At 43.0% G+C, this 22,640-nt stretch overlaps 6 non-coding genes across 6 annotated transcripts; 5 read left to right on the forward strand and 1 right to left on the reverse strand.

Annotated features, from left to right (window-relative positions):
* The first annotated feature begins 6,506 nt into the window (after positions 1–6,506).
* Trnac-gca lies at positions 6,507–6,578 on the forward strand. The gene has a single exon. It is a non-coding gene; the product is annotated as a tRNA-Cys (tRNA).
* A 1,457-nt stretch (positions 6,579–8,035) lies between these two features.
* Positions 8,036–8,107, forward strand: Trnac-gca. The gene has a single exon. It is a non-coding gene; the product is annotated as a tRNA-Cys (tRNA).
* Positions 8,108–9,349: 1,242 nt separating this feature from the next.
* On the reverse strand, positions 9,350–9,421 carry Trnac-gca. The gene has a single exon. It is a non-coding gene; the product is annotated as a tRNA-Cys (tRNA).
* A 7,404-nt stretch (positions 9,422–16,825) lies between these two features.
* Trnac-gca lies at positions 16,826–16,897 on the forward strand. The gene has a single exon. It is a non-coding gene; the product is annotated as a tRNA-Cys (tRNA).
* A 1,436-nt stretch (positions 16,898–18,333) lies between these two features.
* On the forward strand, positions 18,334–18,405 carry Trnac-gca. Its single transcript has one exon. It is a non-coding gene; the product is annotated as a tRNA-Cys (tRNA).
* Positions 18,406–22,568: 4,163 nt separating this feature from the next.
* On the forward strand, positions 22,569–22,640 carry Trnac-gca. The gene has a single exon. It is a non-coding gene; the product is annotated as a tRNA-Cys (tRNA).

Raw genomic sequence — 22,640 nt, forward strand, 5'->3', positions numbered from 1 at the left:
GGAAATTAAGTAACACCCAATTGCACAATTCCTGGGTCGAGGAAAAAATAAAAAAAGAAATTAAAGATTTCCTAGAATTTAATGAGAATGTAGACACAACATACCCAAACATATGGGACACTCTGAAAGCAGTACTAAGAGGAAAGTACATAGCACTAAGTGCCCACATGAAGAAACTAGAGAAATTCACACTAGAGAATTGACAGAACAACTGAAAGCTTTAGAGCAAAAAGAAGCAAACTCACCACAGAGGAGTAGATGCCAGGAAATAATCAAACTGAGGGCTGAAATCAATAAAGTAGAAACTAGGAAAACAGTACAAAGAATTAATGAAACAAAGAGTTGGTTCTTTGAGAAGATCAAGAAGATAGACAAACCTCTAGCCAAACTAACCAAAATGCAGAGAGAGAGCACGCTAATTAACAAAATCAGAAACGAAAAGGGGGATATAAAACGTACACCAAGGAAATCCAGAGAATCTTCGGGTCATACTTTGAAAACCTGTACTCCACCAAATTCGAAAATCTGAAGGAAATGGACAGTTTCCTGGATAGATATCACTTACCAAAATTAAACCAAGAACAGATAAGCAGTTTAAATTGACCTATAATCCTGAATGAAATAGAAGCAGTCATCAAAAGCCTCCCAACAAAAAAAATCCCAGGGCCAGATGGCTTCACTGCAGAATTCTACTAGAAATTCAAACAAGAGCTAATTCCAGCACTCCTCAAACTGTTCTGCACAATAAAAGCAGGTGGGTTATTGCCAAACTCTTTCTATGAGGCTACAATCACTTTGATACCCAAGCCACACATATGACTAAGAAAGAGAACTACAGACCAATATCCCTCATGAATATCGATGCTAAAATACTCAATAAAATATTGGCAAACCTAATCCAAGAACATATCAGAAAAATCATCCACCATGACCAAGTAGGCTTCATCCCAGGGATGCAAGGATGGTTCAACATATGAAAATCCATCAATATAAACAAACTGAAAAAGAAAAACCACATGATCATCTCACTAGATGCTGAAAAAGCCTTTGACAAAATCCAACATCCCTTCATGATAAAGATCTTGGAGAGAACAGGAATAACAGGAACATATCTAAACATGATAAACGCAATATACACCAAACCAATAGCCAACATCAAACTAAATGGAGAGAAACTCAAAGAGTTTCCTCTAAAATCAGGAACAAGACAAGGCTGTCCACTCTCTCCATATCTCTTCAATATTGTACTTGAAGTTCTAGCTAGAGCAATAAGACAAGAAAAGGGATCGAAGGGATACAAATTGGAAAGGAAAAAGTCAAACTTTCACTATTTGCAGATGACATGATAGTCTACATTTGTGACCCGAAAACCTCTACCAGGGAACTCCTACGGCTGATAAACACCTTCAGCAAGGTAGCAGGATACAAAATTAACTCAAAAAAATCAGTAGCCCTACTATATACAGATGATAAATCCAATGAGAAAGAAATCAGGGAAACATCACTTTTCACAATATCCACAAGCAACATAAAATATCTTGGGGTAACACTAACCAAAAAAGTGAAATGCATGTACAATAAGAACTTTGAGACTTTAAAGAAAGAAATTAAAGAAGATACCAGAAAATGGAAAGATCTCCCATGCTCTTGGATAGGTAGAATTAACATAGTAAAAATGGCAATCCTGCCAAAATCAATCTACAGATTCAACGCAATCCCCATCAAAATCCCAACACAGTTTTTCACAGACATTGAAAGAACAATACTCAACTTTATATGGAAAAACAAAAAACTCTGGAGAGCCAAAATAACTCTTTATAATAAAGGATATTCTGGAGGCATCACCATCCCTGACTTCAAGCTCTATTATAGAGCCATAGTCTGAAAAACAGCTTGGTATTGTCACAAAAATAGACAGATAGGCCAATGGAATAGAATTGAAAACACTGATATTAACCCACGCACCTACGAACACTTTATTTTTGACAAAGGTGCTAAAAATATACAATGGAAAAAAGATAGCATCTTCAACAAATGGTGCTGGCACAATTGGATTCGGACATGCAGAAGATTGCAGATAGATCCATATCTATCACCAGGAGAAGAGGAGAAGAAATGGAGGAGCAGAAATATTGAGTCCGGGGAAGAATAGAGGAGAGAGAAAAGGATGAGAGATACCATATTAGAGGCAGCCACTATAGGTCCAAGAAGAGAACTGGAACTAAGGAGATCTCCAGAGACCTACAAGGATGACACGATCTGACAATCCAGGCAATGGTGAAGAGGATAACCTAAAAGCCCTTGCCCTAAAATGAGATTGATGACTACTCTTTATGCCATCCTAGAGCCCTCATCCAGTGGCTGATGCAAGCAGAGACAGACATCCACAGATACACACTGAACTGAAACCTAGAATTTATTGGAAGAGAGGGAGGAATGATGATCGAAGGGGTCTGTACCAGGTTGGAGAAACCCACAGAAACAATTGGCCTGAACAAGGGGGAGCACATCTGACCATGTTGTCTGGGAGGCCAGTACAAGACTGATCCAGACCCCTGAACATGGATGTCAATAAGGAGGCCTCTGCACTCCAGGGAGCCACTGTTAGTGGATTAGTATTTTCCCTTTAGGGTGTAAGAAGGGACTTTGAGAGCCCATCCCACGTGAAGGGATACATTCTGGCCCTGGACACATGGGGAAGGGCCCAGGACCAGCCCAGGAAGATTTGGTGGACTTTGCAGAGTCCCCTTTGAGGGCCCTACCCTGCCTGGGGAGTGGAGGGTAGATGGGGTGGGGGTAGGTTGGAGGCGGGAGAGGAGGAATAGGGGTGAGGGAAGGGAGAGGGAGAAGGGACTTACATGTGAAACAAGCTTGTTACCTAATTTGAACTAATAAAAAATTTTAAATAGAAAAATAGATTTTCTTTGGTTGATGATTCTATTTCCGCTAGTGTGCCTTCAACTCCTGAGATTCTCTCTTCCATCTCTTGTATTCTGTTGGTTATGCTTACGTCTGTTGTTCCTGATCATTTACCCAGCTTTTCTATTTCCAGCAGTCTCTCAGATTGTGCTGTCTTTATTGTCTCTATTTCAGTTTTTAGATCTTGAACTGTTTCCTTGAGAGATTTGTTGATATCTTGTATTTTTGTTTGTTTTTTCTTCCATTTCTTTAAGGGATTTTCCCATGCCCTTTTTGAGGTACTCTGTCATTTTCCTGAAGATGTTTTTAAGGTCATTCTCTTCTGCTTCCTCTGCATTGTGATGTTCAGCTCTTGCTAGTGTATGGGTCCTAGTCTCTGGTGGTGTCATATTGGGATTTCTGTTGTTGAATGTGATTTTACATTGACCTCTTTCATCCTTTCTTCTGGTGGATGTAGCAGGAGTCTCTTCCTCTCCTGGTGGGTATGGGACCAAGGTTCCCCTCTGGTAGATACAAACAGTTCCAATACTCTGATGTCTGTCCTCTTGTCATGAATGCAGGCAGAACTGCCAGCGGGGCCTTGGCAGTTTCTGGGTGTGTTGGGTCCCACTGCTGATCTCCACAACTTTTAATTTATTATCATTATTATTTTTTGAGACATGGTTTCTCTGTGTAGTCCTGGCTCTCCTGGTACTTGCTCTTTAGTCCAGGATGGTTTGGAATTCATAGATCCACCTGATTCAGCCTCCAGGATGCTGGGACTAAGGTGTGTGCCACCACTACCCAGCATAACCACAATTTTTAAAAAATTGGGTTTATGTCCCACTGCGTGAGTTGGAACACCTATCTGACAATGCTACAATGACCATGAATCTGAGACTAACTGGGGCAAAGGCCCTTGAAGAAAACCTACTAATATTTCTTTTGCTAAATGAACATGGCAATAAAATGACTCCTAATGACACATCGCTATTCCCATAGATCAGTGCTTTGCTCAATCCATATGAGAGACACTTCTCCTCATAGTATATGGAAATTAAACCATAGACCCACAACTGGACAATGTACAGAGAATGAGAGACTTTGCAGCACTCAGTCATAAATGGGATGTCTTTATCAAACCCTTCCACTCAAGTCTCAGGGTTCTGTCTTGAAGACAAAGTTTGGAGCCAAAGGTGATGGATGACTCCAAGGAAACAGTGTCATCCATTTTGTATTTTGCTCTGACCTCTTGCTCCTTTTCATTGTAGATTAGTGTAAGAGTGATGAGCAATACCATGTGACACAGTCAACAACAGGCTGTCTTGGAATCTCCTCTGACATCATTAGTCCAAAACTCTGCACTTTAGCCTCTGGCAGATTTTTAAGACAAGGACAAGCAGGCACATTCTTTGCCAAAACATCATGATGACTAAGTTTCTTCCTCTCTAAGCTGTTTGAGCTGGACCTCTACTACCACATTGCTCTGAGCACCGTTTCCCAAGCTCCCATAAGCATGGCATATGAACCCCCACTTAACACATTCATCTGCTTTTCTAAACCAAAGTCCCTTCTTCTTCCATAATCCTCCAACAAACAGCATGGTCAAGTCTGTCTTTACAATAACTCAGGCCCTGATATCAATTGCTCACTTACTATTATGTGTTATTATAGTGGTCCTTATAGTTACTATACTGTCCTAGTGCTATGAACACACCACGATCCAGGCAACTTGTAAGGAAAGCACTTATTGATGGGGGATTGCTTACAATTTCTGAGGTTAGTTCATCATCACCATGGTGAGAAGTATCACACAGAGGTAGTAAATGACAGTTAACATCTGATCCACAAAAAGGAGGCAGAGAGTAACATTGGGCCTGAAATGGGATTTGAAACCATAACGCCCCCAACCAGTGACATATCTCCTCCACAGTCCATACCTCCCAATCCTTCCTAAACAGTCCCCAAGTACAAATCGAATTTATGAACCTATAAGCGTTGTTTTCATTCTAACAGCTACACTATTTCATGAAAAATCTTTAAATTAAATGTCCAGATTATCAGCATAGAGTGTGGGAAGAATTATAGGTCACATGAGGGACACAAAGGCTAGAAGTTTTCTTACTATTTACATCATACACGAAGGCTTGATATCCCAAAAGAAGGAATGTCTTTTTGTTAAGAAACATTGGAGAAGCTGGGCTGTGGTGGTGCACGACTTTAATCCCAGCACTCGGGAGGCAGAGGCAGGTGGGATCTCTGTGAGTTCGAAACCAACCTGGTCTACAAGAGCTAGTTCCAGGTCAGCCTCCAAAGCCACAGAGAAAACCTGTCTCAAAAAAAAAAAACAAAGAAAAAAGAAACATTGGAGAACTTGGAATCTGGGAAAGAGAGACTTTCTCACAGAAGAGATGGTGGTAAAGAAGCATCTCATGGTGAAGGTAAAGAAAGTCACAGGGCCTTTATCATCCAACAGACCTTTAGGGTCAACCAGAACAAAAGGATCAGGAGCCCAATTCACTCCTGGAAGACAAAGTAGAAATGTTCATTATCTGATGACCTATGTATGGAAAATTGTTCTTAAAGTATTTCATAAAGAACTTAAGATCTGTGGAAAATGTACACGTGTAAAGGAAATGATATAGTATAACCATAAGGCTGACATTAGCTTCAGGAATATCAAAAGTTCTACCAGATGACTTCTTTCTGTTTAGAATGATGCACATTCAACATACACAGTGTTAAAAAAATCATCATGATAAAAACATAGGCGGTCAACCAACTAAAGGTTGGGACATGAAATTAATGGGAAAGAGAGTATTAAAGAAGCATGGAAATACACTTTGCATCTATTAAGTCAGTTAGTTACTGATGTCTAGACCTGATTAAATAAGGCATACCATGGTGTATGTATTTTATGTAAGTGCACAGAGAAGAGAGAATGATTTCCTTTGTGTGACAGGAGCAATAAGAAAAGAATTTGTAGAGGCTTTGTGCTTCTTTCTCAATAATGTTTTACATTAATAATGAGTTTTCACAATAATTGAATTGTGTCATATATGTTGATGAAAACAAATGGCAATGAGTCTATGTAGTGGTGATAGACCTGAAGGCCACGGTAGAGACCACATCTTCAGCATTCCCTGACCCTCTGTGTCCTCCTGTTGTGCTGTCATAGCTCATGGATGACAAACTCGGGCCTGAAGAGACATCTTTACCATCAACTCAGAAACCACCCTCAGGGGCTAACGCACAGATCATCCATAGGCTGGAGAGATGAAGTCACATGCAGGGACCACATAGTTCTCCAAAGAAGTTAGGCAGGATCTCTTCACACTGAGGGCATGGGAATAACTGAAGAAGTCATGCATGTAAATCTAATGACCTTTTCCATGGCTTATGTCTCTCTGTCCCTAGTTGTGCTATTCACATAAGCTGATATGTGTGTGGGAGGAGCTGACATGACAAGAGCAGACTGGAGAGGCACCTGTCTGGGATGAGTTTGTGGAGACAGTGGTGCCGGAAATTCCAGGCATAAATTATAAGTTGTAGGAATGTTGAACATACTATGAAGTTGAAAAGCACTTATTAAACGTTTCTGACAGAGAGGGGGTATAGCTCAGGGGTAGAGCATTTGACTGCAGATCAAGAGGTCCCTGGTTCAAATCCAGGTGCCCCCTATCATAAATTCATTTATGAATTGTCTTCTATTCATGAATTGTCTTCTGTTTATTCCACGTTTGATCCTAAACAGAGTTGCCTCTTTTTACATGCTCAGTGTCCCTCCTACTCTTATTAAATGTCTCCATTATTGTTGCATATATCTAGTTTCTCTGGCTGTGCAGCCTTTAAAGAGAAGGCAAGGACTATGATATAGAATTCTTCTGCAATTTCCAGGCACTTGAGCCTTACAGACAGCCATTGTCCAGGGACCATAAATGAAAGACATACCATAAATTATCTTCCTCCATGCTCTCTCCTGAACATGTGGTCAGAACTAAGAAGACAAAGCCCAGAACTGGGCTGGCTGTGGAGGGTGGGCATTTCCCATGTGAGCTTTTCCCCCCTTCAGATGGGTGGAGTACACTAGGAAAACATGGCCTACAGAGTAAACTAAGCAGGGCTCTTGGGGCTCCCAGAGACTGAAGAGGCAATCATGGCACCTGCAGGGAACTGTCTAGGTCCAGTGTATATATGGTTGTTTAGCTTAGGGTTTTTGTGGGACTCCAAATAGTGGGAGTGAAGATGTCTCTCACTCTTTCCCATGCTCTCAGTTTATTTTTTCCTATTGGGTTGCCCCGTCCACCCTTGATGTGAGGGTTTTTGCTAGTCTCCTTGCATCTCATTGTGCCGTGTTTGTTGATATCACCAGAAGTTCTGCTCTTTTCTGAAGGGAAATGGAGGAGCAGTGGTTCTTGTGTGGAAGGAGGAGCATGAGGGGTGACTGGCAGCATTGGAGGGATGGGAGGCTGAGGTTGGGATGCGTTGTATGAGAAAAGAATCAATAAAAATTCAAAGGAAAAAGTATGGGCCTGAAAACTCCAGAGCTGAGGAGGGCATCTCACCAGACAGGTCTGGCTGCTCCTGGAAAGTAGGTCAGAGAGGTTCTGTAATTTAACTTTATAATTAGAATATTTCACCCTCAGATGAAGTTTATTAGTGGGTGCACTGGTACCAGTGGGGTATAGATCTGGGAAGAATTACACCCGATAGTGTGTCAGTCAGAATTGTACACAGAGATTGTAGAGACACAACAGACACTGGGTCCCTCCCAGAGAGTCTGACCAAGGAATTCTCAGTGGACAGAGAACTTCCCCTTTGCCTACTCCTGCCTCCCCCTCACCTCCAAAGGACATCTAAGCAGGCAGTGTATTTACATATGGCTCCATTGGATGGGTTGAGAAAGGGTGTAGTAGCAGGCGTTCTGAATTTATTCCTTCTGTCTCAGCTAGGATCTAAAGCAGGAGGATGCTAGTCATTCCTGAGGACATGGCAGTCATGTGCAGAGACAGCTCAGGGCTGGGCCTCATAGGAGGAAGCAGATGATGGCAGAGAATTGGCAAGTGTACCTGTGTTGCGAACAGTCAGGGAGTGGCCATGCAGGTTCTGAGGGCCTGTGAGACATTTATATACAGGTGGGGGTATAGCTCAGGGGTAGAGCATTTGACTGCAGATCAAGAGGTCCCTGGTTCAAATCCAGGTGCCCCCTTTCCATGTGATTTTTGGAACCTATGTGACCATATTCACGGTATAGACCTACTTGTGTCAGATGGCTTTGGATTTACCCAGCGATGGCAGGTCTCTGCTATCACCCATCAGATTCCACACTAGTGTAAAAATGTAACAGCTGATGGTGTATATATGTTCATTGTTCTCAAGTCTTCAAAGTCATCAAGTCCTCAGCATTTTTAGAACACAGAGTGAGTTCTCTTAACCTAGAAATTCAGTGTTTAATTATAAATAACCATCGGTGGTTCTCAGTCAGAGTATGGAAGTCAACACACAGATGCAGTGAGCAGTAGGCAATGGACTCTAAAGAAAATGGAGTGAGGCCGGGCGTTGGTGGCACATGTCTTTAATCCCAGCACTCGGGAGGCAGAGACAGATGGATCTTTGACTTCTTGGCCAGGCTGATGGAGAAGCGAGTGCCAGGATAGGCTCCAAAGCTAAACAAAGAAAACCTGTCTCGAAAAACCAATAAAATATAATGAAGTAAATGGAATTAGGGGTACTGGAATGGTATTCCCCAGCAGTTGGAGAACACTTATTGGCTCATCAGAACTGGTGATTTGGGATCCCAGGCTGCCAGAGGTGACATATCAGAGCCACAGATCATATGGATTCAATAGACCACAGGGGTAATGCTAATGGGCCTGGTTCACAGCCTGTGGTGGCTCCTGACTGGCATCTGTTCTAAAGGCTTAACATCTGTGCTGTGGCACCCATGTGACCATGTTTTAAATGTCACTCCTTGTAACAAACTTCCCACCAAAGACCCTGACTTTTCCTCAGAGTCTCAGTCTCAATAGGAGACAAACTCATGGATCAAGACTTTCCTCAGAAGGAGCAGGAGCCAAGGCACATGGCTTGTAGCATGTGGGCAGTAGCATGTAAGGCACACCCTTTCTGGGGGTTCAGCAGGGCCTTCCCAAGTGGTTGACTTTGGAAAGTTGCCAGAGTAAGAATCCCACTCCTCAACCTGATAGGACTCCTCTTTGCTGACTTCCTGCACTGACTGAGCCCTGTGCAGCCTTGGAGGGCAAGCCTGTACCACAACATATGTGTGACCTGAATGAGTCTCACATTGAGTCCAGGACTAGCTCCTGTCAGAGAGGAGACCAGGGACCAGGCCTGAGCAGAATACAGGACACAGGGAACACAGTATATTGGTTGTCTCTACGTTAACCAGTACTTCAAATTCTGTCTGTTGTATCTAAAAGATACAGTAGGAAGGGGGCACCTGGATTTGAACCAGGGACCTCTTGACCTGCAATCAAATGCTCTACCCCTGAGCTATACCCCCACCTGCTTCATGCACATCTAATAAACATCTTTGAACCTGTATGTCCACTGCCTGAAATGTGTACTTGCTAGTAGTCTGCTGTCATCTGCTTTCTCCTGTGAGGCCCAGCCCTGAGCCAACTGCACGCCTTTCTTCCTCCTCCTCATGTCCTGTTCCCTCCTATCCTAATCCACAGCTGGGACAGAAGCACTGATGCCCAGAAGCCTGCATACAGCTCCTCCTACAGCCCCACCTATAAAATCAAGCTCAAGGATTGGGTCTTCAGCAATTAATGGTTTATGAGGAGAGAGAACAGTTTTTTAAATGGTGTGACTCATGGTATGTCAACATTATTCCTTTGGATGGCTCCACACCCAGAAATGTGGGGATAGTAAAAAATTGGGGGACACTAAGCTGGGGGTGTAAAGGTGGGATGGATCTGTGAAGAGGAGTTAAAAGCAGGCATTGAAGGTGAATATGATCAAAATGCATTGTATGAAATTCACAAAAACTAATGAAAATATTTTCAAAGAAACTTTTTTCCCTTCAATGATAGGGTCTTACCATCAGGTTGTGACTAGATGGCAATTCTCTTGGGGTTCATGGAGCCCAGTTGGCCACATATTCAGCCAAGTATAACTGATTCCTGGCCCTGGAGGTTTTATTTGGTGGCATTTCAATTCATGTGATATAGGGATATGATGGGGGAAGTACTTCTGTGTATCTTATTGATTGTTTAATAAAGTTCTGCTTGGCCAATGAAACCACAAGTTAGGCAGGACTAGGAGTCAATGAGGATTCTGGGAAATGTAGTAGAGAAGTGGTGATCCAGGCAGGAAGTGACATAGCAAGGAGACTCACATTTAAGGGAAGGAGAAACAGGAAGGGCCTCTTTTCCCCTCTGCTCCTGCTCCAGCAGCACAATGTGATCCACCGACAGGGAGAGACGCCAATAAGGCGTCCATAAGATAAGTCTCATAAAATATATAGATGTATGATAATTGAGACTGAGCTAACAGGTGAGGAATCCTAGTCATTGGCCAAGCAGCATTGAACCTAATACAAGTTTCTTTGTATTCATTTGGGCCTAATTAGGTGGGGTGGCTGGCGTAAAGCTCACACGTGGCGGTGGGGCTCAGGCGGCTTTGGGCAGAAAGAGTTATCGTAACAGGTGTATATTTTAGGAAACCTCTATTGAAGTAGGCTTCTATATCAGTTTTCAAAGGGCCAGTGGTAATTTTCTCTCCCCTTTGTAAATCTCTTTCCCTTCTTTCCCATCCCCCTTCCTGGTTAAATCTTCTATTCTAATTTCCCATTACCTCTCCATAGTGCTATATGCTCTTTTCCCTTCTTTTGATGATCCTCTCCTACCACATGGTTTCTTAATAGGTACCTAACCTCTGTGGTTATTTCAGATGTAACTCACAGATCAAATGTTTAAAAGCTTATATCCACATATATAGAAAAATCCAATATTTGATTTTTGATTATTTGAACCTCATTCAGGATGATTGTTTCTAGCTCCATCCATTTTCCTGAAATTTTGAAATCTTCCTTTTTCTTAATGTCTGAATAATATTCCATTGTGTACATGTCCCACAATTTCAATATCCAATGATCAGTTGATGGGTGTCCAGCATGTTTCCTGTCTCTGGATATTATAAACAGGGCAGCAATGAAAATGGATGAGTAAGTACCTTTTCAGTACAAGGGAGAGTCCTTTGGATAGATACTTAAGGATGGGATTGCTGCATCTTGGGGATGACTGATTCTCTGAAGCCAACACTTGTTTATGTTGTAAACATGGAGAAGCTAAGCTGGTGCTCAACTTCCTCATCTGTATTGAGAAATACTCATGGTGCTGGAAGGTCCATACATTACCAGAGGAGATAGGTAATCATCAATATCACCCAGATAAAACCCTGTTTCCTATAACAGTCATCTGCTTCTGAGACACACTGGTTCAATATTGACATGAATGTTATGGGAGTAATCACAACTTTTTTTTCAGTCTTATTTTTTTCAACTTTTATTTGTATTAGAAACAGGATTGCTTTACATGACAATCCCAGTTCCCTTCTCCCTCTTCTCCTCCCCTAACAACCCCCCTCCCAGTAAAACCCTACCCATCATATATCCTTTCTGCTCCCCCTTAGGCCATCCATAGGGGGTCCTCAGAGTCTAACATATCCTTTGGGATAGGGCCTAGCTCCACCCCCATGTGTCTTGACTCAGGGAGTATTTCTCTATGTGGAATGGGCTCCCAAAGTCCACACCTATGCTAGGGATAAGGACTGAACTACTACAAGAGGTCCCGTAGATTTCCGAGGTTTCCTCACTGAAATCCATGTTCCTGGGTTCTGGATCAGTCCCATGCTGGTTTCCCAGCTATCAGTCTGGGGAGCAAGAGTTCCCTGATGTTCAGGTCAGCTGTTTCTGTGGGTTTCACCAGCCTGGTCTGGACCCCTTTGCTTTTCACCGTCCTTCTCTGCGACTGGATTCCAGTTCAGTCCAGCGATTATTTGTGGGTGTCTCCTTCTACTTTCACCAGCTGTTAGATGTAGGCTATAGGATGTCATATAAGACAGTCATCAATCTCATCAGAGGAGGAGGGCATTTAAGGTAGCCTCTCCTCTGTTGCTTAGATTGTTAGCTGGTGTCATCTTTGTAGCTCTCCAACCTTTCCCTACTGCCTGATTTCTCGATAAACCTAAAATGTCTCCTTCTATTATGATATCTCCATTTTCTTCTATTCTTCCCCTGACTCAACCTTTCTGCTCCCTCATGTCCTCTGCATCCCTCCTCTTCTCCCCTTCTCATTCTCAAGCTCCCTCCCCTCCTTCCTGTGCCCCGAATTTGCTCAGGAGATCTTGACCCTTTCCCCTTACCCAGGGGACCATGTATGTCACGCTTAGGGTCCTCCTTCTTTATTAGTTTCTTTGGCAGTGTGGATTGTAGGCTGGTAATCCTATACTCTATTTCTGAAATCCACATATGAATGAGTACATACCATGTTTGTCTTTTTTTGAGTGGGTTACCTCACTCAGAATGGTTTCTTCTAGTTCCATCCATTTGCCTGCAAATTTCAAGATTCCATTGTTTTTTTTCCGCTGAGTAGTACTCCATTGTGTAAATGTACCACATTTTCTCTATCCATTCTTAGGTTGAGGGGCATCTAGGCTGCTTCCAGTTTCTGGCTATTACAAATAGTGCTGCTATGAACATCATTGAACAGATATCCTTGTTGTACAAATGTGCATCTTTTGGGTATATGCCTAGGAGTGGAATTGCTGGATCTTGTGGTAGACTGACTCCCATTTTTGGAGAGTCTCCATACTGATTTCCAAAGTGGCTGTACAAGTTGGCACTCCTGCCATCAGTGGAGAAGTGTTCCCCTTTCTCCACATCCTCTCTGGCATAAACTGTCATTGGTGCTTTTGATTTTGGCCATTCTGACAGGAGTAAGATGGTATCTCAGAGTTGTTTTGATTTGCATTTCCATGATGGCTAAGGATGTTACTTTCTTATGTGTCTTTCAGCCATTTTAGATTCCTCTATTGAGAATTGTGTATTTAGTTCTGTACCACACTTTTTAATTGGATTGTTTAGTGTTTTGGTGACTAGCTTCTTGAGTTCTTTGTATATTTTGGAGATCAGCCCTCTGTCAGATGTGGGGTTGCTGAATATCTTTTCCCAGTCTATGTGCTGTCCTTTTGTCTTTCTGACTGTGTCCTTTTCCTTACAGAGCTTAGCTTTGGTCTTTTCATGGTATCCCATATTTCCTGGACGTTTTGTGTTAGGGATTTGATAGACTTAAGATTTTCTTTGGTTGATGATTCTATTTCCGCTTGTGTGTCTTCAACTCCTGAGATTCTCTCTTCCATCTCTTGTATTCTGTTGGTTATGCTTACATCTGTAGTTCCTGATCATTTACCCAACTTTTCTATTTCCAGCATTCCCTCAGATTGTGTTTTCTATTGTCTGTATTTCAGTTTTTAGATCTTGAGCTGTTTCCTTGAGAGATTTGTTGATATGTTGTATTTTGTGTTCATTTTTTTCTTCCATTTCTTTAAGGGATTTTTTCATGTTCTTTTTCTGGTCCTCTATCATTTTCATGAAGATGTTTTTAAGGTCATTCTCTTCTGCTTCATCTGCATTGTGAAGTTCAGGTCTTGCTGGTGTAAAGTTCCTAATCTCCAGTGGTGTCATATTGGGTTTTCTGTTGTTGAATGTCCTTTTACATTGACCTCTTCTCATCCTTTCTTCTGGTGTTTGTAGCAGGGCTGTCTTCCTCTCCTAGTGGTTATGGGACCAAGGTTCCCTTCTGGTACATGCAAAAAGTTCCAATACTCTGGTGTCTGTCCTCTTGTCACGGATGCAGGCAGAACTGCCAGTGGGGCCTCGACAGTTTCCGGGTGTGTTGGGTCCTGCTGCTGATCTTCACAACATTTAATTTATTATCATTATTATTTTTTGAGAAAGGGTTTCTCTGTGTAGTCCTAATTCTCCTGGTACTTGCTCTTTAGTCCAGGATGGTTTGGAATTCATAGATCCACCTGATTCAGCCTCCAGCATGCTGGGACTCAAGGTGTGTGCCACCACTACCCAGCATAACCACAACTTTTAATAAATGCTTTTATGCCGCACTGTGTGAGTTGGAACACCTATCTGACAATGCTACAATGACCATGAATCTGAGACTAACTGGGGCAAAGGCCCTTGGAGAAAACCTACTAATATTTCTTTTACTAAATGAACATGGCAATAAAATGACTCCTAATGACACATCGCTATACCCATAGATCAGTGCTTTGCTCAATCCATATCGGAGACTCTTCTCCTCATAGTATATGGAAATTAACCCAGAGACCCACAACTGGACAATGTACAGAGAATGAGAGACTTTGCAGCACTCAGTCCTAAATGGGATGTCTTTAGCAAACTCTTCCTCTCAAGTCTCAAGGTTCTGTCTTGTAGATGAGGTTTAGAGCCAATGGTGATGGATGACTCCAAGGAAACAGTGTCATCCATTTTGTATTTTGCTTGCCCCTCTTGCTCCTTTTCATTGTTGATTTGGGTAAGAGTGATGAGCAATACCACATGCCAGAGTCAACAACAAGCTGTCTTGGAATCTCCTCTGACAACATTAGTCCAAAACTCTGCACTTTAGCCACTGGCAGATTTTTAAGACAAGGCAAGCAGGCACATTCTTTGCCAAAACATCATGATGACTAAGTTTCTTCCTCTCTAAAGCTGTTTGAGCTGGACCTCTATTACCACATTGCTCTGAGCACCGTTTCCCAAGCTCCTATTAGCATGGCATATGAAGCCCCACTTAACGCATTCATCTGCTTTTCTAAACCAAAGTCCCTTCTTCTTCCATAATACTCCAACAAACAGCATGGTCAAGTTTGTCATTGCAACAACTCAGGCCCTGATATCAATTGCTCACTTACTATTATGTGTCATCATAGTGTTACTTATTGTTCTATATAGAAAAGTATATAGAACTATACTGTTCTTGTGCCATGAACACACCATGATCAAGGCAACTTGTAAAGAAAGCACTATTTGAGGGGGGATTGCTTACAATTTCTGAGGTTAGTCCATCATCACCATGGTGGGTAGTATAGTACCAGGTATCACACAGAGGTAGTAAATGACAGTTAACATCTGATCCACAAAAAGGAGGCAGAGAGTAACACTGGGCCTGATATGGGATTTGAAATCATAAAGCCCCCTTCCAGTGACTCAACTACTCCATAGTCCATACCTCCCAATCCTTCTTAAATAGTCCCGAAGTACAAACCAAACTTACGAATGTATAGGGTTTGGTCTCATTCTAACAGCTACATTATTTCATGAAAGATCTTTAAATTAAATGTCCAGATTATCAGCATAGAGTGTGGGAAGAATTATAGGACACACGAGGGACACAAAGGCTAGAAGTTTTACTTCTATTTACCTCTCACATGAAGGCTTGATATCCCAAAAGAAGGAATGTCATTTTGTTAAGAAACATTGGAGAAGCTGGGCTGTGGTGGTGCACGACTTTAATCCCAGCACTCGGGAGGCAGAGGCATGTTGATCTCTGTGAGTTCGAGACCAGCCTGGTCTACAAGAGCTAGTTCCAGGACAGCCTCCAAAGCCACAGAGAAAACCTGTCTCGAAAAAAACAAACGAAAAAGGAACACTGGAGAACTTGGAATCTGGGAAAGAGAGACTTTCTCACAGAAGAGATGGTGGTAAAGAAGCATCTCATGGTGAAGGTGAAGGAAGTCACAGGGCCTTTATCATCCAACAGACCTTTAGGGTCAACTAGAACAAAAGGATCTGGAGCCCAGGTCACTCCTGGAAGACAAAGAAGAAATGTTCATTATCTGATGACCTATGTATGGAAAATTGTTCTTAAAGTATTTCATAGAGAACTTAAGATCTGTGGGAAATGTACACGTGTAAAGGAATTGACATAGTTTAACCATAAGTCTGACAAACTTCAGGAATATCAAATGTTCTACCAGATGACTTCTTCCTGTTTAGAATGATGCACATTCAACATACACAGTGTTAACAAATCATCATGATAAAAACATAGACGGTCAACCAACTAAAGGTTGGGACATGAAATTAATGGGAAAACAGAATCAAAGGAGCATGAAAATAAACTTTGCGTATATTAAGTCAGATAGTTATTGATGTCTAGACCTGATTGAATAAGGCATACCATGGTGTATGTATTTTATGTAAGTGCACAGAGAAGAGAGAATGGTTTCCTTTGTGTGACAGGAGCAATAAGAAAAGAATTTGTAGAGGCTTTGTGCTTCTTTCTCAATAATGTTTTACATTAATAATGAGTTTTCACAATAATTGAATTGTGTCATATATGTTGATGAAAACAAATGGCAATGAGTCTATGTAGTGGTGATAGACCTGAAGGCCACGGTAGAGACCACATCTTCAGCATTCCCTGACCCTCTGTGTGCTCCTGTTGTGCTGTCATAGCTCATGGATGACAAACTCAGGCCTGAAGAGACATCTTTACCATCTACTCAGAAACCACCCTCAGGGGCTAACGCACAGATCATCCATAGGCTGGAGAGATGAAGTCACATGCAGGGCCCACATTGTTCTCCAAAGAAGTTAGGCAGGATCTCTTCACACTGAGGGCATGGGAATAACTGAAGTCATGCAGGTAAATCTAATGTCCTTTGTCATGGCTATGTCTCTCTGTCCCAGTTATGCTGTTCCCACATGCTGATAGTGTGTGGGAGGAGCTGACATGACAACAGCAGACGGGAGAGGCACCTGTCTGGGATGAGTTTGTGGATGCATTGGTGCCATAATGTCCAATATAAAGTATAAGTTGTAGGAATGTTGAACATACTATGAAGTTGAAAAGCACTTATTAAACATTTCTAACAGGGAGGGGGTATAGCTAAGGGGTAGAGCATTTGACTGCAGATCAAGAGGTCCCAGGTTCAAATCCAGGTGCCCCCTATCATAAATTGTCTTCTGTTTATTCCACTTTTGGTCCTAAACAGAGCTGGGAAATACAGACCACATCATCATGTGGATGGGTGGCTGCCTCTTGTTACATGCTCAATGTCCCTCTTACTCTTATTAAATGTCTCCATTCTTGTTGCATATATCCAGTTTCTCTGGCTGTGTTGGTTTTAAAGAGAAGGCAAGGACTATGATATAGAATTCTTCTGAAATTTCCAGGCACTTCAGCCTTACAGACAGCCATTGTCCAGGGACCATAAATGAAAGTCATACCATAAATTATCTTCCTCCATGCTGTCTTCTGAACATGTGGTCAGAAATAAGAAGACAAAGCCCAGTACTGGGCTGGCAGTGGAGGTTGGGCATTACCCATGTGAGCTTTTCCCCCCTTCAGATGGGTGGAGTACACTAGGAAAACATGGCCTACAGCATCAACTAAGCTGGGCTCATGTGGCTCCCAGAGATGAAGAGGCAATCATGGCACCTGCAGGGAACTGTCTAGGTCCAGTGTATATATGGTTGTTTAGCTTGGGGTTTTTGTGGGTCTCGTAATAGTGGGAGTGAAGATGTCTTTCAGTCTTTCCCATGCTCTCAGTACCTTTTTTACTATTGGGTTGTCTAATCTCCTTGCATCTCATTGTGCCAGGTTTATTGATATCACCAAAAGGTCTGCTCTTTTCTGAAGGGAAATGGAGGAGCAGTGGTTCTTGTGTGGAAGGAGGAGCATGAGGGGTGACTGGCAGCATTGGAGGGATGGGAGGCTGAGGTTGGGATGCGTTGTATGAGAAAAGAATCAATAAAAATTCAAAGAAAAAGTATGGGCCTGAAAACTTCAGAGCTGAGGAGGGCATCTCACCAGTCAGGTCTGGCTGCTCCTGGAAAGCAGTCTGAGGGGATCTGTAATTTAACTTTATAATTAGAACATTTCACCACTCAGATGAAGTTTATTAAGTGGGTGCACTGGTACCAGTGAGAGTATAGAACTGGAATGAATTACACCCGATAGTGTGTCATTCAGAATTTTACACAGAGATTGTAGAGACACAACAGACACTGGGTCCCTCCCAGAGAGTCTGACCAAGGAGTTCTCAGTGGACAGAAAACTTTCCCTTTGCCTACTCCTGCCTCCCCCTCACTTCCAAAGGACATCTAAGCAGGCAGTGTGTTTGCATATGGCTCCATTGGATGGGTTGTAGAAGGCTAGAGCTGCAGGCCCCCTGAATTTAATGCCCCTGCCTCAGCTAGGATCTAAAGCAGGAGGATGCTAGTCATTCCTGAGGACATGGCAGTCATGTGCAGAGACAGCTCAGGGCTGGGCCTCATAGGAGGAAGCAGATGATGGCAGAGAACTGGCAAGTTTACCTGTGATGCTAACAGCCAGGGAGTGGCCATGCAGGTTCTGAGTGTCTGTGAGACATTTACAGAAAGGTGGGGGTATAGCTCAGGGGTAGAGCATTTGACTGCAGATCAAGAGGTCCCTGGTTCAAATCCAGGTGCCCCCTTTCCATGTGATTTTTGGAACCTAAGTGACCATTTTCATGGTATAGACCTACTTTCTTGTCTCATATTGCTTTGGACCCAAGCAGTGATGGCAGGTCTCTGCTATCACCCATCAGTGATAGTGTGAAAAATGTGACAGCTGGTTGTGTATATATGGTCATTGTATCTCAAGTCTTCAAATTCATCAAGTCCTCAGCATTTTTAGAACACAGAGTGAGTTCTCTAAACCTAGAAATGCAGTGTTTAACTATAAACAACCATCGGTGGTTCTCAAGCAGAGTATGGAAGTCAAAACACAGATGCAGGGGGCAGTAGGCAATGGACCCTAAAGAAAATGGAATGAGGCCGGTCGTTGGTGGCACGCGCCTTTAATCCCAGCACTCGGGAGGCAGAGGCAGATGGATCTTTGTGACTTCTTGGCCAGGCTGATCGAGAAGCAAGTGCCAGGATAGGCTCCAAAGCTACACAGAGAAAACCTGTCTCAAAAAAACCTATAAAATAAAATAAAATAAATGTAATGAGGGGTACTGGAAAGGTATTCCCCAGCAGTTGGAGACATATAATTGGCTCATCAGAACTGGTGATTTGGGATCCCAGGCTGCTAGAGGTACATATCAGAGCCACAGATCATATGGATTCAATAGACCACAGGGGTAATGCTAATGGGCCTGGTTCACAGCCTGTAGTGGCTCCTGACTGGCATCTGTTCTAAAGTGTAACATCTGTGCTGTGGCACCCATGTGACCATGTTTTAAATGTCACTCCTTGTAACAAAGTTGCCACCAAAGACCCTGACTTTCTTGGCAGCTGTTGTTATAGGTCTGTGTGAAGGCCCAAGCAGAGCCTCACGGTGCTGGATGTCCGGTGAATACCATGGGAAGCTGCCTGATGTTTTTACTGAAGACAGAGAGGGGACATGCAGACACCATACACTATGCACTGTATTGATGGCCTCAGTTCTTTCTACAGAGAGACTGAGATTTTGTAAACCTAACACAGAATTAAATCCGCACAGTGCTGGGGCACAGTGCCCTTGTCTCTTGTGTGAATTGCCACATCAGTGACAGACTCCAGTGGAGTTTTGGAGAATGTTGAAAGACAAGTTCCTTGTCTCACAAGAGCCTTTCTTGGGATATTTTTCTGCAATGAGTGACAGTGGCTCTGAAGATTCATTGCTGAATCCAGAAGTCTTCTGGAATTCTCCTGTGACACCCTGGGGATGGATGATGGTTAGTAGTCACCAAATTCCAACTGCATGCTTTCTATTTCTAGTAACATGAAAAGATTTGTCTAAAAATCATTAGCTCATCTGGAGAATCACACACACACACACACACACACATACACACACACACTATACAAAGGCACACACACACAATACAAAGGCACACACAATACAAAGGCACACACACACACACACACACACACACACAATACAAAGGCACACACACACACACACACACACACACACACACACACACACACAATACAAAGGCACACACACACAGCCTCTCTGTAAACTGTATATTAAGGTTGTGCTGACTCCACAGTGCATTGAGCTGTGGTAATCTTCTGTTCATGTTATTTGCTTACATATTTGTAGGAATTCACCCATGAGGCTCCTGAGCCTGGTGTTGATGTAATGGTTTTACTTCTTTGGTAAAGTCTTGTTCTATGGATGAAATCTACAGTGGAGATATGTTTACTAGATAGAATGTGAATGAATGTTTTCCCAAGAAGAAGCATTCTGTGATTGTCCTGATCATCTTAGGTCAATCACAAAAGTTTGCTATAGCCTCCCTGGTTTCCTCTCTGATTCTGTCTCCACACTCTGCATCCCCTGGCTGCTGTCCTCTCTTACATCCTTGGCTCTGTGTGGTCTTTTACCCTCACTGTGATGCTTCCTGAGAAAGGGTTCTCAGGTCAGCAATACCTGAAGCCACTTCAGTGCAGGCTGTGGGCTGAGCTCTGACTACCTGGTCCCTGCTGATGCTGAGATGATAGATTAGGTCAAGCATGGGGCTAAAATCTCTCTGATTTTAACATTTTTCTTTCAAATATAGGATCAAAAAATGATGAGGCAGGAGAGCAGAGGGTGAAAAGCCCAGAAATGATTTCCCAATACAAGCTTCTGCTGAGGGTCAGAGCCGGGTGGAGTGTAGCAGGCTTTCTTTTGGCTGCCAGTCCCCAAATCATGACATGGAGACTTATTCTTAGCTATGAATGCTCAGCCTTATCTCATGCTCATCCCAGCTGCTTCCTAGAACTTATTTGAACCTGCCTTTTCATTTGCCTTTTGCTTCTAGGTTTTTTAATTTTCTTTCATTTTGTATGTCCTACTTCCTTTCTCACACTGTCTGGTGCAGGCTTCCTGGATGACTGGCTCTGGGGGTCTCCCTCTCTTTCTCCCCTGTCCTCTCCTCTCGCCTTCTTCTATTTATTCTCTCTGCTCACCAGCCTCGCCCAGCCCTCCTCTTCCTAGCTATTGGACACTCAGGTTTTTATTAGACTAATCAGGTGCCTTAGGCAGGTAAGCTAAAACATAAACACATCTTTACATAATTAAACAAATGCACCACAAATGCAACACATCTTTGCCCAGTTAAATGCAACTCAAACAAATGCAACAACCTTTACATGGTTAAAGGAATATAACACAACACAAACAAATGCAACACATCATTGCTTAGTTAAAGTAATATTCCACAACAGTGGGGAGAGAACAGCCAGGGTGGGGAACTTGGAGGCAAAACCACAGGAGGGAATTAGAGCAGGACTCCAGCCCTGCACAGTGGGTCTCCACCTGAGGCCACATACTGCGGTTGGGGAATATTATTTTAAGGTGTGTGACTTTTGTTTATACTGCATTTGTTTAACTCTGTCAAGTTGTGTGACTCTGCCTGTCTAATACAGCTGGAGGTCCTAATAAAGAGCTGAATGGCCAAGAGTGATGCAGGATCAAGGAAAGACAGGGCTGGTAGGCTGAGAGGAAAGCTATGAAAAACATGGAGTAAAGAGAAAGAGAACAAAGAGAGGACGCCAGGGGCCACCTAAGCAGCCATGGAGTAAGGAGGAAAGTAAGATACACAGAAGTAAATAAGGTAAAAGTCCAGAGGGCAAAGGTAAATGGGATGATTTAAGAAAAGCTGAAAAGCAACAACCCAAGCTGAGGCCTGACATTCATAACTAAGAATAAGACTCTGTGTATAATTTACCTGGGAGCTGGGTTGCAGGACCCTCAAAAGAGCACAAAAATTCAAAAGAGAAAAAACATCTTACCACACATTGCTGAGTAGCAAAGGCTTCAGGGTGCTGGGCACACGTGGATTCTGGGTGTCTTGAGGTAGGCCTGGGAAGGATGTGGTAAATCATGCCTGACAGAGTCCTGTGTGAATTGGATGGTAGAGGTCCTGGAGAGCCCAGAAGATGAGAAGTACCATGTGTCCTAACTACATCCCTGGGTGAGGCAGTGCAAGTGGCCTGTGACAGTGAGGGAGTCTACACAGGTACAAGGGTGAAAATCAGAGGCTCTTTGTCAATCAAGCCCTGCTCCAAGACTCTGTCACTTGCTGATCACATGTTAGCAACCACTGTCCTGTGCCATGCTTCAGACACCAAAGTCTCCAAAGGTCCCTTGTCATCATTGTAGACTTGGTCATTAGCAGGAGTGTTTTTTTGTTCTTAATTTAATCACTGTCTTTTTATTTCACATCTACAGCACAAAAAGGCAGAGAAAAGAGGAATAATACCTAATAGTGTGTAAGTCAGAATTGTTCACAGAGATTGTAGAGACACATGAGACCCTGGGTCCCTCCCAGAGAGTCTGACCAAGGAGTTCTCAGTGGACAGAGAACTGTCCCTATTGTCTACTTCTGCCTCCCACTCACCTCCCAAGGTCAGCTAAGCAGCCAGTGTATTTTCATATAGCTCCTTTGGATGGGTTGAAGAGGTCTGTAGCAGCAGGCTTCCTGAATTTAATGCCCCTGCTTCAGCTGGCGTCCAAGACAGAAGGATGCTAGCCATTCTTTAGACACTCGTGTGCAGAGACAGCTCAGGGCTGGGCCTCATAAGAGGAAGAATATGATGGCATCGAGTACCTGTGATGTTAATTGCCAGGGAGTGGCCATGCAAGATCTGAGTGTCTGTGAGACATTTACAGACAGGTGGGGGTATAGCTCAGGGGTAGAGCATTTGACTGCAGATCAAGAGGTCCCTGGTTCAAATCCAGGTGCCCCCT

The sequence above is a fragment of the Cricetulus griseus genome, chromosome 8, assembly GCF_003668045.3.
Source record: "Cricetulus griseus strain 17A/GY chromosome 8, alternate assembly CriGri-PICRH-1.0, whole genome shotgun sequence".
Lineage (NCBI taxonomy): Eukaryota > Metazoa > Chordata > Mammalia > Rodentia > Cricetidae > Cricetulus > Cricetulus griseus.